The sequence below is a fragment of the Suricata suricatta genome, chromosome 7 (assembly GCF_006229205.1).
Source record: "Suricata suricatta isolate VVHF042 chromosome 7, meerkat_22Aug2017_6uvM2_HiC, whole genome shotgun sequence".
NCBI lineage: Eukaryota > Metazoa > Chordata > Mammalia > Carnivora > Herpestidae > Suricata > Suricata suricatta.
In genome coordinates this window covers 133,017,780-133,036,895 of record NC_043706.1, presented here as the reverse complement: position 1 = coordinate 133,036,895, position 19,116 = coordinate 133,017,780, and the positions used below count along the sequence as shown (strand labels likewise).

The 19,116-nt window shown below is 36.5% G+C and overlaps 1 protein-coding gene across 12 annotated transcripts in view; it reads left to right on the top strand.

The window, feature by feature from the left end:
* The window catches only part of IPCEF1 (interaction protein for cytohesin exchange factors 1), a 177,333-nt gene that overhangs the window by 13,115 nt on the left and 145,102 nt on the right, over positions 1–19,116 (top strand). For all 12 annotated transcript variants that reach the window (XM_029944019.1, XM_029944025.1, XM_029944017.1 and 9 more), the window contains one exon: positions 4,891–4,971. The gene's annotated coding sequence lies outside the window, so the exon portion shown is untranslated. The remainder of the gene's footprint in view (positions 1–4,890; positions 4,972–19,116) is intronic.

Sequence of the window (19,116 nt, the reverse complement as noted above, 5' to 3'; positions counted from 1 at the left end):
AATGAGTGGTGTAAAGCAGATGCTCAGTAAATACTTGTTGAATAAAATAGTTTGTTTTATTAACTATTCTTCATTGATAAGGTGATGCAGACATTCATTTAAAAATTTAAATGTTACTCGGGTGTGTGGGTGGCTCAGTTGGTTAAGTATCTGACTTTGGCTTAGGTCATGATCTCATGGTTCGTGAGTTTGAGCCCTGCTTAGGGTGAGCTCAGGTCCCACTTCAGTGAGCCTTGCTTCTCTCTCTCTCTCTCTCTCTTTCCCTCTCTCTCTGTCAGTCCCTTGTTCACTTATGTCCCTTCTCTATCTCTCAAAAAAATTTAAGCATTATGAAAGAACACAGATTGCAAAGTTATATTTACTCTTCATCCAAAACTTCCTGACTCCTACCATAGAAAACACCACAGTAACCAGTTTGCATAATGTTCTTCTAGAATGTTCTATGCAAATCTAAACATACATACATATATGTGTATATATGTACACATATATATTTATTTAATTTTTAATTTTTTTAGAGAGAGAGCACATGCAAGTGGGAGAGGGGAAAGAGGAGAGAGAGCTTCATTTTTTTAGTTTTGAGAGAGAATTTTAAGTAGGCTCCATTCTCAGTGTGGAGGCCATTGTGGGGCTTACTTCCATGACCCCAGGATCATGAATTGAGTCAAAACCAAAAGTCAGAAGCTCAACTGACTGAGCTACCAAGGTACCCCTACACATATATTTATAAATATAGCTGTTTTTGAGCAGGTAGTGGCACACTATATAGATTGTTCTATATCTTGACTTTTTTTCACTTAAATATCTATCTTAATGACATAGATTTTAAGAATTACTTCCAATAAATGAAAAACAATATAGATTGTTCTATATCTTGACTTTTTTTCACTTAAATATCTATCTTAATGACATAGATTTTAAGAATTACTTCCAATAAATAAAAAATAACATTGACATTTTATTTTTTATTTCCTGATGATTTCATATGTTATAAACCATTTGTGTTTCTTTTCTATGAACTGTCCCTAAGTTCTTTGTCAATTTTTCTATTGGTCTAATGGCCTTTTATAACTGATTTGTAAGAGGTCTTTATATCTGAAGGAAATGAGCTCATTGTCATATGTGTTGAAATTTTTTTCCCAGTTGATTATTTGTATTTTGACTTTGTATGGTATTTTTTTTCTGTGCAGAAAAAAATTTTTTTTGTGTAGTCTCATTCACTAATCTTTCTGGAATTTGGGGTTTGTGTATTGTTTAGTAAAGCTTTCTCATCTCTGAAAAGAAAGAAATTCCCCTATATTTACTTCTCATAGTTTTATTATTTTATCTTATATATTTAAATCTTTGGCTTACTTCAAATTTACTTTGATGAAATCTTTGTTAGATGTTTTTCACATGGCTCATCAGTTGAATAGGCAACATTGCTGACTTTCAATATATTTAAGCATTCATTAAAAATAATCTAACTTTGGGGGTGCCTGACTGGCTCAGTCGGCTGAGTGTCTTTCTCTTGGTTTCAGTCCCGCTAATGATCTTGCAGTCGTGAGATTAGCCCCACATTGGGCTTAATGCACACAGTGCAGAACCTTCCTGGGATTCTCTCTCTCCCTTTCTCTCTGCCCCTCACCTGCTCATGTTCTTTTGCTGTCTCAAAAAAAAAAAATTTGCCTTTGTTATTATGGAAACTTCCAAACTTACAAAAATGATAGTGAAGAGTGAGGAAGATGACCTGATAAAGAAATTTTCATTTCTTTCAGTTTAACAATTTCAGCTGTGTATTTTGGAATGATCCCTGACATTGCTTCCAACAATTAACACCAACAACCATTTCCCTAAAGGAAAACTTAAAAGTTTCCATAATTTTAAAATGCTGTAACAGTAACAATTGCTGGGAGCAAAATATCAAATGATTTAATTCTATTTCCCTTCCTGTTGTCTTTCTGTTACTCTTCACTTTGTGATCTTGAAGGGTGCATACAATTGCCTAGAAAAATCTGACTCACTGAAGAACAACATCAACAGAATTCATTTTGCCAATTTCCTAAAAGTCTAAGAGGATTTTTAATATTTTCTCAGCATAGAGAAAATATAGAAGCAAATGCTTGGATGACAGCATGTATTTGTGTATTTTGTTATTTTATGTTTCTGGCAATATTTTAATTTTAATTTTAATTATTCTTCACCAATCTACCTAGATTGGTGAACCAAACGCACAGCTAGTGTTAAAATATGCTGCTGCACTAAAATATAATCATTGTCAGAGAATGAGAAGACAAACCACAGACTTGGGAAAATATTTGCACAAGGCATATCTGATAAAGGACTGCTATCCAAAATATACAAGGAATTCTTAAGACTCAACACAAAGAAAACAAACAACACAATTAAAACATGGGCAAAATATTTGCACATATACCTCCCCAAAGATACAGAGGACAAATAAGCATATGAAAGATGCTTAGCATTTTATGTTGTTCAGGAAATGCAAATTAAAACAACCCATTAGCATGGCCAAAATCCAGACCAAGGACAACACCAAATGTTAGCGGGGGAGTGGAGTAACAGGAACTCTCCTACACTGATGATGAGACTGAAAAAGAACTCAGTTATTTTGGAAGAGAGTTTGGTGGTTTCCTATAGAACACAACCTATTCTTACCTTAATATCCTTCAATTGCACTCTGTGGTATTTATCCAAAGGACTTGAAAACTTATATCCACACAAAACCCTGCACAACAGATGTTGATAGAAGCTTTGTTCACAATTGCCAAAACTTGGAAGTAACCAAGATTTCCTTAATATGGAAATGGATAAACTGTGGCCCATCCATAACAATGGAATGTTATTAAGTGCCAAATGGATATGAGCTTTCCGGCCATGAATAAAAGCATGGAGGAACCTTAAATGAATCTTCTAAGTTAAAGAACACAGTTTTGAAAAGGGCTACCGCTGTATGATTCTAACTGTATGACATTCTGGAAAAGGCAAAACTATGAAGACAGTAAGAAGTCAGAGGTTGATGGGTTGGGGGTAAGGAGAGGATTTTTAGGGCAATGGAAAATTTCTGCATGTGACTATGCTGGTAGATACATGCCGTTAGAGATGTTTCAAAACCCATAGAACGCACAGCACCAGGAGTGGACTCACCATAGATTGGATGATAATGAGATTACAGTGTAGGTTTATAAATTGTCACAAATGTATCACTGGTGGCAGGAGAGAGAGGAGCTGAAATTTCTGACTGTAATAATGGTGAGTTTTCTGGTATTTTTTTTCCTGGCAATTTTTATCAGCTATTGCTACTTGTATTTTGAAGCTCTGTTACTATCTGTTTAAACTTGTAGGGATTTAGGGCACCTGGGTGGCTCAGGTGGTTAAGCAGACTCTGAATTTTGACTCAGGTCATGATCTCCTGGTGTGTCAGTTTGGGTCCCTCATTGGTCTCTGTGCTGACAGTGTGGAGCATGCTTGGGATTCTCTCTCTCCTTCTCTCTCTGCCTCTCCCTGGCTCTCACTCTCTCAAAATAAATAAATAAACTAAAAACAAAAAACAAAAACTTGTAGGGTTTTTGGATCTCCTTGATGAATGGACTCCTTTGGCACTATGAAATGCCCCTTTATTTCCCAACTGATATACTTTGCCCTAGATTAACATAGCTTTCTTTTGATTGTTACCATGGTTTATAATTTTTCTATCCTTTCTCTTAACCTATTTGTGACTTTATTTTTGATGCATTTCTTGTAGGATAGTTGGATATTGCTTATTTATATCCAATTTGACAGTCTCCATCTTTGATTAGGGTGTTAGAGCATTTACATTAAATGTGATTATTTATGTGGTGGGTTTTAAATCAACCATATTGCTGTTTGCTTTCTATTTATCAAGTTGATTTTTTATCCCCTTTCCTATAATTCTGTCTTCTTTGTTTTTTGTTCTTTTTGTTTGTTTGGTTGGTTTAGAGATAGCATGAGCTGGAGACAGGAGTAGGGGTGGGGGAGAGAGAGAGAGAGAGAGAGAGAGAGAGAGAGAGAGAGAGAGAGAATCTAAGCAGACCCCATGCTTAGCCTGAAGCCCAAAGTGGGGCTCAATCCATGCTGGAATCATGACTTGAGCCAAAATCAAGAGACGGACACTCAACCAACTGAGTCACCCAGGTGCCCCTATTCTGTCTCCTTTGTGATTAATTGTATCTTTTTTTTAATAATTTTATTTCATCTCCTTTGTTGACTTATTAACTATACTTAATGGAGATCCTCTGCAAATCTCTGGAAGTCATTTTCTGTATAGCTTTCTTTTCTCTCTTCCTCTGCCCTGTGAACTCTGATTGCCTTCGTGTTCCCAGCAAAGTTTACTCAACTCAGAAAGACCTTTACACTCTGCCTAGGGTCCCCTCAACTCTTCTGGGGACTGACAGATTTCTCCACGCACTAAACTGAAGTGATCATGAGGCTTACCTCATTTGGTTCCTATCTCTCAAGGATCATTGTCCTACATTTCCCGACTTCCAATGTCATGAAAGCCATTGTTTCATGTAGTTTGTCCAATTTTTGTTGCTGTTTCAGGAAGGAGGGTAAATCCTGTATCTGTTACTCCATCTTGCCAGGAAATGGAGGTACTTATGAGGGGTTTAGCGCTCGTTGTCCCCTCTGCCTGTGGTCCTCTTCCATTTGAACTTAGCATGGCAGAATCTTTCTTAATCATTTAGATCTTAGACAAATGTCAGCTCCTTAGAGAAGTTCTCTCTGATCCTCAATCCAAAAGAGCCACTTGACACTATCACACTTTTCTATCCCCTTGTCCCTGATACTACTTTCTGATATTTTCTCCAGATGATTTAATTATTAGGTTTTTAAAAAACATATCTTTCTTTTTTTTTTTTTTTTTACCAGATTATAAACTTCAAGAGATTGGGGATGTTTAGATCACATTCACACTGATTCCCAATTGCCTGTGGCAGTGCTCAACACATGGTAAGCATTTGACATGAATGAATGAATGAATGAATAAATGAATGAACGAATCCTTATTTTTGTTACATTGCAAACTATATAATTCCTTCTCCAAATGTGGTCTGTGGGGTGGGGGTGCGCCTGGGTGGCTCAGTTGGTTAAATGTCTGACTCTTGGTTTTGGCTCAGTACATGATCTCATAGTTTGTGTGTTTAAGCCCCACATTGGGCTCTGAGCTGACAGTGTGGAGCTTGCTTGGGGTTCTCTCTCACTCCCTCTCTGCCCCTGCCCTGCTTGTGCACACACACAAAAATAAATAAATAAACTTAAAAAATAACATGTGGTCTGTGGACCGGTGTCAATTCACAAAATTACTGGTCCACAATGAAATAAATTCAGAAATTGAGAGGAACTTTAGAAATTTTCTACCAAATTCAAATTAGCCATTTTGTGTTTTTTAATTCTAATAACAAAAAGTTTAGTTCTTGTAGCTTGTGTGCCTCTTAAACATTTTATTTTTCTGATAATTAATTTGTCTTTTATAGAAGTATCAATCGAAGGGCACCTGGGTGGCTCAGTCAGTTGAACATCCGACTTCAGCTCAGGTCATGATCTCAGGGTTCGTGAATTTGAGCCCTGCATCAGGCTCTGTGCTAACAGCTCAGAACCTGGAGCCTGCTTTGGATTCTGTGTCTCCCTCTCTCTCTGCCCCTCCCCTGCTAGTGCCCCTTCCGTGCTAGTGTTAAAAAAACATTAAAAAAATTTAAAAATATCAATCTGTAATGGATTAGAAATCAAAAGAAAAACTGGCCCTTTTAAACTGTAGATTGTTCATTTTTCTTGTTTCTTTTTTTTTAAAGTTTATTTTTGAGAGAGAGAGAGAGAGAAAGGCATGCACAGGAGCAGCGGAGGGACAGAGAGAGAGAGGGAGAGAGAGAATCCTAAGCAGGCTTTATGCCTTCTGCACAGTCTCATGCGGGGCTTGAATCCACTAGCCATGAAATCATGACCCAAGCCAAGATCAACAGCCCGATGCTTAACCAGGTGCCGCTCAAACAGTAGATAGTTTGATAATATCTCGATTATATGCCATGGGGAAAAGAATATTGAATTTTTAAAGGAATCAAGTTTCAGGAAAGTCATTTATTTTCCACTTAATCTTGACTCAATATACATTAATTTGAGCTTTTCACATGACAATGAGAGTGATGCACCATAAGTAGTTACTGCTTTTCTTTTTTCATGCTCTCTTCTGTGGAAGCAAATTTACTTCACCTCTTGGAAGGAAGGTATCTATGTGTATTATTTGGAATTCTTCTATCATAAGGATTTGTCTCTTCTTTATTTATTATTCACTCTTCTATTTATATCAGCAAGGACTCATGAGTACTTCTTTTATATTTTTGGTTAGAATTCATTAATATGTTATTTATTGTCTTGTTTAAATTGTTCTTCTTGGTAATTGAGTTCTTTTCAGATTGGCTAACGTGTCCTTTTGACACATCTCTATCCTTTTCTTTTTTGAACACTTCCTTATTAAGTGTGCAATTTTAGATTTTATGAATGTGTATATCCACATAATCACCACTCCACTCGGAAGTTAGAGCTTTTCCATCATTCCAGAAGGTTTTCTGAATTTCTTTCCTGTAAATTTCCACCCACTATAGACAACCACCGTTCTGATTTTTATTACCATAGATAGTTTTCCTTTGATCTTGAACTTCATATATGTCGTAACCCTACGGCCGGGGCCCCTCGTCCCCAGCAATTGGCGGTACCTGTTTCGTCCGCCCCAACCGGCAGGGCGGAGAATCAGGGGGGAGAATCGTCGCGGGTCCTTCTGAGGGAAGGAGAGAAAAAGCGGGCAGGAGAGGGAGACGCAAAGAGTAAAGACAGAACTCATGGTTCTCCAATCAGGCGAAAGAGAGCGTTTATTCAAAGAACTGTTCTTTATATAGTCTTCAGGGGGGGAGGACAAGGCAAGCTGACCTAGGCAGGCTACAGAGTCGAATGCATATCAAAGAAGCGCCCCGACTTTGCCTCAGCAATCTTGGGGGATGGAGAACTAACACTGAATACAGTTTTGATCTTTTGTGTGCCTTGACCACTCACGTCTAGCTCAGCAAGACAGTCGCCAAAAGTTATTTTGACCAGGAAGTGGCAATCTCCAGCCTCCAGATGCAAATCTTGTTTACTGGCTCACTCAACGGAGTGATAATCCTTGCCTGAGGCAGACAGAAAACTTGGCGGGCCCCGACAGGTCCTCCCTTTAAAACTGATTTTTAAAAAGCTCCTATTAGGCAAGGAATGGACCGTGCCTGGCTTGGGTTGGAGGCCTGCCAAATCTTCTTACCCGTCATGGGCAAACTCAGAAGCATATGTCAGAGTGCCTGGCTTGGGTTGATAGGATGGTAAGGCCTCGAGATTTACAAGGAGATGACCACGCAGAATTAGCTGCGTGGCCCAGTGCTCACATATAGATGGAATCATATAGTAGGTACTTTTAAGTGTTTTAAGATGCTTCATGTTGTTTTGTGTGTTAGCAGTTCATTCTTTTTTATTGCTGAATATAAGTATATTGTTTGGATATATGATAATGTATTTATCCATTATTTTGTTGATGAATAATTGAGTTTTTCAAAATTTTTGCTATTATAATTAAGGTGCTATGAACAGCTTTGAGGACATTTATGTTTTTTTCTTTGAGCAATTACTTGGAGTGGAATTGGTAGGGTAGGTGTAGTTGAACATTTTCCAAAGTGTTTATCATATCTTAAAATCGAGCAGCAATACTTAAAGGTCATGGTTATTCTAAAATATTCTAATATTCAGTGTTGTTAACCCTGTTGATTTTAGTATTCTGTTAAAGTAAAATTTGTGCTTCCTTGATGAAATATTGAGCACATTCTCATGTACTTATGAGCTTTTATATATCTTTTTTGTGAAAGGTTTGTTCAAATTTATTTTCTATTTTTAATTGGATTATTCATCTTTTTTTTTTTGCTATTTGTAAGACTTTTTATATATCCTGTATACAATCTTTTTGTTACATATATTTATTATGAATATTTTCTTCTGGACTATAAGTTGCTTTTTTTATCTTAAGATATTTTGATGAGCAACAATTTTTTAAATTTCATTTAATTTATCAAATTATTTTATTTCCCTGTTTGTGTCACATCTAAGAAATCTTTCCTTACTCTGAGGCTACGAAGATATTATCCTGTGTTTTCATCCAGAAACAGTATTGTTACAGTATTTACTTTGGATATATAAGGCATTTCAAATTAAGTTTTGTTTGTGGAGTGAGTAGAAGTTGATATTTACTTTTTCCCATATGAGTTTCCAAATTTCCAGATATGTTTAAGGAAGAAAAAAAGAAAAGAGAAAACACTTCCATTTTCCTATTGAATTATTTTGGTTTCTTTGTTGAAAATAAATGGACTGATGTGAATTTATTTCTGGGTTCTCTATTTCATATTAGTGATCTATTTGTCTTTTCTTGCAACAATGCCATATTGTTTGGATTCTCTAGCTTTGTAGTAAGTTTTGAATTAAGAAGTACTATGAATTCTCCACCTTTCTTTTTCTTTTTCATTTGCAGTTCTACAAAAATCTTAAAATCACTTGTCAATTTTTACAGAAATAGCTTGCTTGGATTTTGATTGGGAGTGAATGACCATAATAGCGAATTTGGTGAGAATTGACATCTGAACAATTTTAAGTCTTTTCTATGAACATAGTATATCTCTCTATTTATGTCTTCTTTAGATTTTCTCTCAGCAAGTCATAGTAGTTTTCAGTTTTAAGACCTTACATGCTTTTGTTAAAATTATCCCTAATTATTCTTTGATGATACTGTAAAGGGAATTGTTTTTTAAATGTTATTTCCCAATTTTTGCTACTACATAGAAATATAATAGATTTTTAATATTAATCTTTTATCCTGTGACCATGCTAAATTCAATGATTACTTTCAAGATTTTTAAAAGAAGATTTATTAGGATTTTCTACATGGATTTCTTAGGATTTTCTAAACAATGTTTTGATTATCCTTAGGAGACAGTTATTCCTTTTCCTTTCTAAGTCTCTGAGTCTTTTATTATTTTTTTTTCTTACCTTATTGCACTAGCTTTCACTACACATATAAGGATAAACAGAAGTAGTGAGATGAGAAATCCATTGCTTTGTTCCTAAACATAGGGTAGTATTTAATATTTTACCATAAGTCTGATGTTAGCTGTAAGTTTGTTTTTTAATGGAGGGCATTTTATTAGATGAAGTTCCCTTCTATGACTTGCATACTTAGAGATCTTTTGTTTTTTAATCACTAATAGGTTTTGAATTTTGACAAATACATTTTCTGCATCTATTGAGATGATCATATGGTTTTCTCTATTTTTTAAATATGGTCATTAATATTGATATTTGAATGTTAAGTCTGCAGTCAACTGCCCATAGTTATGATATAATGTCCTTTCTATATATTACTGGATTCAACTGCCAATATTTTGTTATAATTTTTACATCTATGTTCATGAAAAATGCTGGTCTGTAATTTTCTTATGACATATGTCAGGGTTTGGTATCAGGGTTGTGCTGGCATCATAAAAAGAATTGAGAACTCTTCCCTCCTCTACCTTCTGAAAAGTTTTACTAGGTTCCTTGGGTTTTTGAATGCTCATGTTTGAAAATTGAAAAATTTATTTGTTTACTTATTTAATTTATTTATTTACAATGTTTATTTATTTTGAGAAAAAGAGATAGTTTGTGCAGAGGTGGGGAGGGTCAGAGATAGAGAGAGATGAGGAGAGAGAATCTCGAGCAGGCTCCATGCTGTCTACACACAGCCAGATGCATGGCTCAGTCTCACAGTTCATGAGATCATGACCTGACCAAAAATCCAGAGCCAGATATTTACCCAACTGACTGAGCCACCCAGGCACCCTGACAAAGAAACTTAAATGTACGTATTATTCCCTTTCCTTAAATATTTATCTACTACATAATGAATGTTCATGAGGCAAAAAATTTTTGCGTCACCTGCAGGTTGTCGTTACCCACATATTTTAATTACTTACCTTCTTCTAAAATGATCATAAATATTTGAAGTATCAGAATGGTAAACCAAAACTGATACTTACTCATTTGTGTGCATGCATGCATGTGTGTGTGTACATGTGTGTATACATGTATTTGAGAAAAGATGTAGTATTGTAGGAAGTGTTTCTTTGAGTGTACAGTATGATAGCTGGATTTGAGCAACTTTTCATATTATTTCATAAAATAGAATGCCTATAAATAGTATGTCTAAAAATCTATTCTTTTGCTTTTTAATCAGTATGACAGGAATTAAGAATATTGAAGATAATTTGCATTCTCAGATGCACAAAAAGCTTTTTTAGAGCCAGGTTTTCTAGGCTTCCTTAAAGTTTTTCCTCAGGGCTGTTGAGGCCAATTGCACTCATTTTAGTTTCATCTCATTTTATTTTATCCAATCTCTTTCTTCCCAGAGGGTAATAAGCTGTGAGGTGGCCAAAGTATAATCAGGGAAGAGAAAAGAAAAAATGAAACTCTTGAATTAGACACAGATTGGAAAAATAAAACTCAAAATAGTTGAAAACAATCATTCCTTATATTCTAGCTTCTTCGATACATAGGAACTATAGTTACCTTCTAGGATTTATAATTCACTCAGGAATTTTTGTTTTCATTTTACTTTGCTATTGCTTCTGATAACAACATATGCATAGAAATAAGAGAACAGATATGTGGAATAAAACCCAAAACAACAGAACAAAATACAGACAAGATCAATTTATTCTAAGTTAGTGTTCTGAGAATACTCTCATAATTTGACTATGCTTTATATTTTGGGGAAAATATATGAATTTAAAATATGATTCACTTTGTTAGACAGGGGAAGAATTTGAGCAGATGTTTATGTTGTAATTTAAAATTTTGGAGACTTAGAAATGACTACCTCTTGAAAGCCAAGAATTTTCTTTTCTTCTTCCTCTCCTCCTCCTCCTTTTCCTCCTCTTCCTCCTTCTTGTTCTTCTTCCTATTGTTTTGTGTTTGGAAAGACCATGCTTGAGTTCTGCATGAAACAGACTTCAAGCATTTTTATATCAACAAGACTCAAATGCAATCTTGCTAACCTTGAAGAGCCAAAGCCAACTGTTGCTTTTGGTGTTTTTTTAAAAAATCCAAGTAGATTATTTTCCACTTCATATTTCCATTTGATTTTGTGTTTTTCACATACTGATAAAAATAAAACATGGCCCATATGTTGGTTGGGTTTGGAAAGTAATGATTGATATCAAGAAAGGATCCTGAAGCCAGAGGAAGGGAAAGAAGAAAGAAACAGCGCCTGAGAAAGGCCATTTTGTCTTATTTTCTTTACATAGAAATGTCTCAAGATGAAAGTAGAAACAATGTTTTGGACAACTATATTAAAAAAGTGTTTAGTAGGCACATTTTCCAGTCATGTTATGATGAGAAACAGATGTAGATGCTGTTAACTCATGTCAAATATGAATTGCCTGTGTACCCTGTGAATATGTGTAAATATTTAACTAGAAAAACAGTCACATGAGAACAGCTCTGGAGTAATCTTGGAAGCAGGAAGCCACAAATTATAGGTCTGAAATTTACCATGCATGGCTTATGAGTTCAGATAAGTAAAACCAAATGAAGAGACTCTGAAACTTTTATAAATAGTTCATGTTTTTGGTAGGGGGAGGGGAGAGAAAGGATTAAGGAGAATTTTAATGTACTTCAAGTACAATCAGTATAATTAATTATAACCAGAGCACTGAGAATCATACGATAGGAATTTATTTATGCATTTGAATCTATAGTCATAATCTATGAATTTATAGGAACAATGACTGAAGTCATAGCTTTTTTTTTAGTGTTTATTTTTGAGAAAGAGAGAGAGAGGCAGAGTGAAAGCAGGGGAGGAGCAGAGAAAGAGGGAGATATAGAATTCGAAGTAGGCTCAAGGCTGTGAGCTGTCAGCACAGAGCCCAATGGAGGACTTGAACTCATGAACCATGAGATCATGACCTGAACCAAAGTCGGGCACTTAACCAACAGAGCCACCCAGGTACCCCTGTAGTTCTAGGAGTTTTAATAAATGCATGTATCCATGTAACTCACACTGTTACCAAGATACGGAATATTTCTCTTCTTGCCCCATTGCAGTAAATCCCACCTCTCTCCAGCCACATTGTTCTGATGCCTTTCTCCACAGATTAGTTTTGTCTGTTCCAGAACTTCCTATCAATGGCATCACCTGCATGTACTCATAGATCTGGCTTCTTTTGTTCAGCATAATGTGTGCGAGATTAGTTTATGTAGTTGCATGTGTCAGTAATAGTTCATTTCTGTTTATTACTGCCTATTGTATCATATAAATATATTGCAATTTGTTTACTTCTTTTCCTGTTTTTGGACATTTGGGTTGTTTCTAGTTGGAGACTATTATAAATAAACTCACTATGAATATTCATACACAAGTCTTAGTACAGATGTATGCCTTCCTTTCTCTTGAGTAAATACTAAAGAGTAGAGCTGGTGGTCATAGGGTTCTGTTGTGCTTAAATTTATGAAGAAAGTGCCAAATATTTCAAAAGAATGTTGTAGTTTTTTAGATGCTCATCAGTAACGGCTGAGAGTCCTGGGTGTTTCCGGTATCTTGCCAACATAGTTTACTCGTCATTAATTGTTGTCATTATAGCTTGTAACTCATCGCAGGTCTGTTTTCCCAATGATTCGCTACGTTGAGCACTAGTTCGTGTGCTTCTTGGCCATTTGTAGATCTTTCTGAAGTGTCTATTCAAACCATTGCCCGTTTTTAATTGGTCTACATGTCATTGTATTAACAAGTTGGAAAAATTCTTCATATATTCTTGATGTGGGTCCTTTGCCGGATAGAAATTTTGTCAATACTTCCTCTCACCTCCAGCTTGCTTATTTTGTTAATGTCATCATTAATGAGCAGACATTTTCAATATTTTCTTTTATAGTTTCTGCATCCTGAGTAAGAAATTTTTGCCTACCTCAAGAGTTCGAAAATATTTTTTTTATATTTTCTTCCACAAGCTTTATAGTGTTAACTTTTATATTTAGGTCTATGGAGGTAGGACTTGAAGTTAGTTTTTTTAAATAAGGATACCCACTTGTTCCAAGAATATTAATGAAATATCTTTTCTTTCTGCATTGATTTGCTCTGGTGATTTTTTTTGGACAATTGATTGTGTGTCTCTATTTCTCAGCCCCCTCCTCCATCCCATTGTCAATATGTATATCCTTATACCTGTATCATGCTCTCTTAATTGCCATAGTTTTATTGTAGATCTCTTTTAGTTTTTCTTAGCCATGTTTTGAATGTCTATTTATTTATTTTTGAGAGAGAGAGGGAGAGAGAGTGTAAGGCAGGGGCTGAGAGAGCGAGGGGGCACAGAATCTGAAGCAGGCTCCAGGCTCTGAGCTGTCAACCAAAGTCAGACCCTTAACCGACTGAGCCACCCAGGTGCCCCATTCTTAGCCAAGTTTTGTAGTTTTTAATATATAAGAGTTAGATATCTCTTGCTAGATTTAACTATAATTATCTTTTGCTTTTTGATGCCTTTTAAAGAGTATTATGCTTCGGATTCTGTGTGTGTCTCTCTCTCTGCCCTTCCCCCATTTGTGCTCTCTCTCTCTCAAAAATAAATAAACATTAAAAAATGTAAGCAGTATAATATTTTTTGTCATAATTTCATTCTTTGTTTCAGTAAAAGGTAATGCTAGTCTCATAAAAATAGCTGAGAAGTGTTTTCTTTATCCTTTTCTGGAAAATAGAGTTACTAACCTTGTCTACATTGTATGATTATTTTGAGAATTGATTGAATGAATTTACATTAAGTCTTTAAAATATACATGTGGTATACTATACACACAAAATATTATTTTATCTTTTTGTTAGTATTACATTAGTGTACCACATATGAATCTATTAAATGAAATGCTACATTTTGACATTTCTAAGCTGTGGCACTATCATTTATTTACTTATTTGAAATACTTAATTGGAAAACAGTATATTTAGCTCCAGGGTTATAAAAAACAAATTAGATATGGTCTACTTTTTAATAGATCTTCCTTATAATTATGAGTAGACACATGATGAAATCCAAAGTTCATTCTGAAATATCAAATATATCTTTAATACAGTTTTGTATTCATATTTAAGTGTATCCTTTTGAGATTGGTGGTTCATATATGGAGGAATTTATAGTAATTATCCATCAACACATTATTATACTCCTTCATACTTCTCTGCATCCTTGATCTTATTGGCAAGTAGAATTTATCCTAACTGTATGGCTAGAAGATATATATTTAATTATATATATGTCTTCTGAAAATATTCTGGGGTCATCCTTATTCTTTCAAAAAAGATGATGCTTAAAATAGGACTTTATATGAAAGGCAATAAACCTATCACTTTTGACATGCAAGCCACCCTCATTTTAATAAAATAAAAATTATTTTGAAATAAAGTATAGCAAGGATACCTGGCTGGCTCAGTTGATAGAGCACCTGACTTTTGATCTCAGGGTTATGAGTTTGAGCCCCACATTGGGTGTAGAGATTACTTAAAAAAAAATAAAATGTAGCTTCTTAAAGAAAAAAATTATTTTGTTGGAGATTATGCAGCCATTTTCACAGAGGGTGAACTGGGGGAAGAGAGGATTGTGTTTGTACCCAAGTGTCTGAAATGCAAATATATACTTATTAATATGAGATCATTTCCTTCTTCATCTAGAGGCACCTTTATGTCAGTTAACAATCTGTTGTTTTACTTGACTAAGGTCACAATTCTTGTCCAAATGTGAAAGCATCTGGAAAAGAAGGAAGGGACCTACCAAAGAGCCGATGGGTGGTGCTGCCCTTGAAGCAGGAGAATCCAATATCGGGGCAGTCCAACCAGTACTTTACTGAGTAGTAGCTGAAGTATGAGTTAAGAATTTACACATTTAATCTGGATTCTGTGTTTCTGGGTCTTGATTTTCATTCCTTTTCCAACAAATATTTATGTTAAAAACTTTTTTTATTTAAAAAAATTTTTTTAACGTTTTATTTACTTTTATACAGAGAGAGACAAAGAATGAGAGGGGGAGGGGCAGAGAAAGAAGGAGACACAGAACCGGAAGCAGAAAAACTTTAACTTGACTTTGTGCTCCCTATCTGAAGACAGATAGGGGAATCAGTATTCCGTGGCTACATACAGAGGCTCTGCTGGACCTGGACTATTAGCTCCCAAGCTTGGTGTAGATCCACAGGCCTGAGAGAGAAAATATGAGACGTAAGACACTGTCACCATCAGTGTGGTGGTTATCGGCCATTCCCCTCTGCGACCTTTGCCACAAAGGAGATTAACTTAAGCCTCTGACCCTTCTGCACTTTGCCTTATGCCTTATAACCATGTTTGAAGTAAAGATCTTCCCACTGATCTCTGCACTCGGGATCTGGGCTACTTGTAATTCGTTTTATTCATGTTAACAAACAGCTGTTATTAGAGAAAACCCTTGGCTTTTGGTATTTAAAAGATCTTCAAATGTCTAGAACTTTATACTTTTGCGGGCCCTCTCTTTCCCTATGGAAATGTCATACACACAGGAATGATTTGTCCTGTGTCCACAGAAGTGTCCTACAAATATTTATTGAACAGCAAGACTACTGAGTGTTCTGGGTACAAGGGCAAGCAGAAACATTCACTCCACCTGTTCTCCCGAGGCTTTCAGTCTGATGTGGAGACAGATGTGAATCAAATAGTCAAGCGAATGAAGGCATAATTACAAAGTAGATGGGGCCATGAAGGGAAAGGAACCCACTTGTATGACAGCTTATCTCTGAAACGCTGAGACTGTTAGAGATAAAAGGTCTTTTCAAGGACTTCTTTCATTGTCCTGATCTAACTCAGTTTGTCTTGTACAAAACTGAGAACTTGTCAGAATGTTGTATTTTTCATGTCAAGACTTGAGATCAACTAGTGAGATGATGAATGTGTGTGGAGAATTTAATTAGAACCACAAGAATCAATGCATTTCCAAGTTTTCTCTTACTGCTGGGAGGAGCCAAAGAGTCCTTAGGATCCTAAGACTAAAGAAAGAAAGATGGGAGAAAGAAGAGGTTTAAAAAAGTGAGACGTGGAAACGTTTTTCAGGTAGATAGTTTTGACCTTTGATTGGTTTGTCCTTAGTATCTTGGTAGTATGCAGATAGGTATATTTATATATGCCTTCATTTTACTGTTTGGATCAAACTTGCATATATGTTAGCATCTCGTTCATCTTTCCAGTCTGCTAGGCATTCTTTTGGAAGATGTGTTGGGCACAGGATCATAATGTCTGATTTAATTTTTCTGCTGTCATTACCTTAAGCAGGTTCCCTTGACTCTGCTCAGTTTCTGTATCTATATATTTTTATGATCAAAATAAAATCAGGTCAACTAGAAAGAGTACTCAAGTGTAAGTGATATGATTATAAGCCACCGAGCAAGGTAAACTTCCTTCTTAAAGTCAGAGGAAATGTCAGCGTGACTTGGCAGAGGCCATCTGTGGAGCGGAGTCACAAACAGGAACAGAAGATGAAATTTCACCTCTTTAGAGCTTTCTCTTTTATATGTGGATGGGTCCAGTCACACATCACTTTGGTATGTATTTGCTTAAATAATAAGTCAGAAAAGCCTTATTAATTGGAACAAAGATTGGGCCTAACAGGGACTGGAGTTAATAAAAATACCTTTGCTTAGTTGATACAGTAGTATAGACAAATAACAAAGGAAAACGTTTCAAGTATTCACTAGAATTGACTTCCCTAGCCCCTTAAAATATTTGGAAGCATAATCCATATAGCATTAATCTGAAATACCTTCTACCTATTTCTTAGCTTCTCTAAGACATATGTGTGGCATTGATCTATTGTCATAAAGCAAATAAAAACATAGTTTAAAAATACTATAAATATAATTTTCAAAATGTAGTTGAATAACATTTTTATTTTTACAAGTTAATGTAACTTATTGATAATGTGAAAATAGTGAATATAAGTAGATATCAGCCTTGGAGACAGCAGAGATGCGTAGTGCCATTCATCACGATGAGGATGAAGAGCACATTTTTCAAGAAAGATGATAAGTTTGGGGCACCTGGGTCCAACTTTGGCTCAGGTCATGGTCTTGCACTCATGAATTCGAGCCCCACATAGGCCTCTTGTGCTGACAGCTTGGAGCTTGGAGCCTGCTTTGGATTCTGTGTCTCTCTCTGTCTCTCTCTCTGCCCCTCCCCTGATCACACTCTGTCTCTCAATAAAATAAAATAAAATAAAGTAGTAAAAAATTGAAAAAAAGAATTGGAAATGTGGGGTGCTGGCAGGAAATCTGATAGACATCACAGGAGCTCAGGGTGTAATTCTAGCTTGAAATATGGATTTGGGATTATTGGCACTGATGACAGTTCAATAAAAATGTAATATGAGAAAGGAAGCACATGAACGGGGCCTTAGGGAGCACCAATAATTTAGAGATGGAAGGAGACAAGGTTGGGTAAGGAGTCTGAGGAGAGATGACGGGAGGTGGAAGAAGGCTGAGTCCTGAGAGCCAAGGGAGGAGAATATGGAGACATCAGGGAGGTTAGTAAGATAGGGTTGAAAAGTGCCCATTGAATGCAGCAAAAAAAAGCCTGCCAGTTTTTAGTGTGAGTACCTGGATACAGCTGTGCCTGAAGCTCACTTGCAGGGCTTTGAGAACCAAGTACATGGTGAGGACTAGAGCGGCAAGAAGAAATTTCTTTAAAGCACCTTGAATGGAGGTTAAAAAACAAGCAGTGACTATGAGTAGGGCTTTCGCAGGAGGGATTGCTTTAGAGGTAGAAGGGATTTAAAGATTGTTATGCATTGAGAGGAAAGAAAGTAAAGGGAGATTCTCTGAAGATACAAGGGATAGAAGGGATGATAAATGTGCTTTCTTTGAAGGACTGGGAGGGGGTTGCTCCCAAACATGGTGTAGGGACTGGTCTTCAATAGGACAAGAAAGGCACCAAGTATAAAGAATGGTTCTAACGCTTCTGGGACATAAAGGGTGAGGTGGCTGAGCGAGAGGTGGAAGAAGGATGTGCAGGTAGAAAGAACTTTTGTTTTCTTCTGTCAGTCACAAAGTCATTAAGCACATGTCCTGAGCTCCTGTTACATAATGGGGATTAAGTGATGAAGCAAAACAAATGTGATTCCATCACTACAGAATGTTGGGGGAGGCAGACATTAATCTTTTATTGCTTTTGTTTTGCATTTTCTAGGAGAGGGTCCATGACTTCATCACATTTTCAGTACATTCAAGGAAGGCCCATAAACCAGTAGCTAGGCACCCTCCTACACTGTTGGTGGGAATGCAAACTGGTACAGCCGCTCTGGAAAACAGTGTGAGGTTTCTCGAAAAATTTAACAGTAGAACTCCCCTATGACCCAGTAATAGCACAGCTAGGAATTTACCCAAGAGATACAGGAGTGCTGATGCATAGGGGCACATGTACCCCAATGTTCATAGCAGTGCTTTCAGCAATAGCCAAATCATGGAAAGAACCTAAATGTCCATCAACTAATGAATGGATCAAGAAGATGTGGTTTATCTATACTTGTCTTAGCCTAAGCCAGGTCCCGGCACGCTCGCCCAGGCGTTCGGTGGTACCTGTCTTGTCTCCCCCTCCCCCCCCCACTGGCAGGGTGGAGAATCGTGGAGGGTTCTTTTCCTGAGGGAGGGAGAGAGAACAGGAGGGAGACGCACAGAGAGTAGAGACAGCACACGGTTTCTGATCAAGCCTCTTCTTTTTTTATTCAGAAAACACTGTGTCTTATAAAGGTTTCAAGGCGGGAAAACAAGGCAGCTGACCTAGGTCGGTTGCTAGGAAACAGGGTTAAGGGATTAAGACTGGAGTAAAAGGGGAACCAGACTAAAGTGTTTTAGCACAGCGCCTGAGGGGCTGATACTACCCTGCCTGCAGGCGGTTGATCTTTGATCTTCTGGCTTCTCCTCTGACAGGGAGTGGCGCTCCCCTGCCTATTTTTGCAACTCCCCTCAGGGAGTGACATATCCGGCTAGCAAATGGCCAAGCAGCTGAAT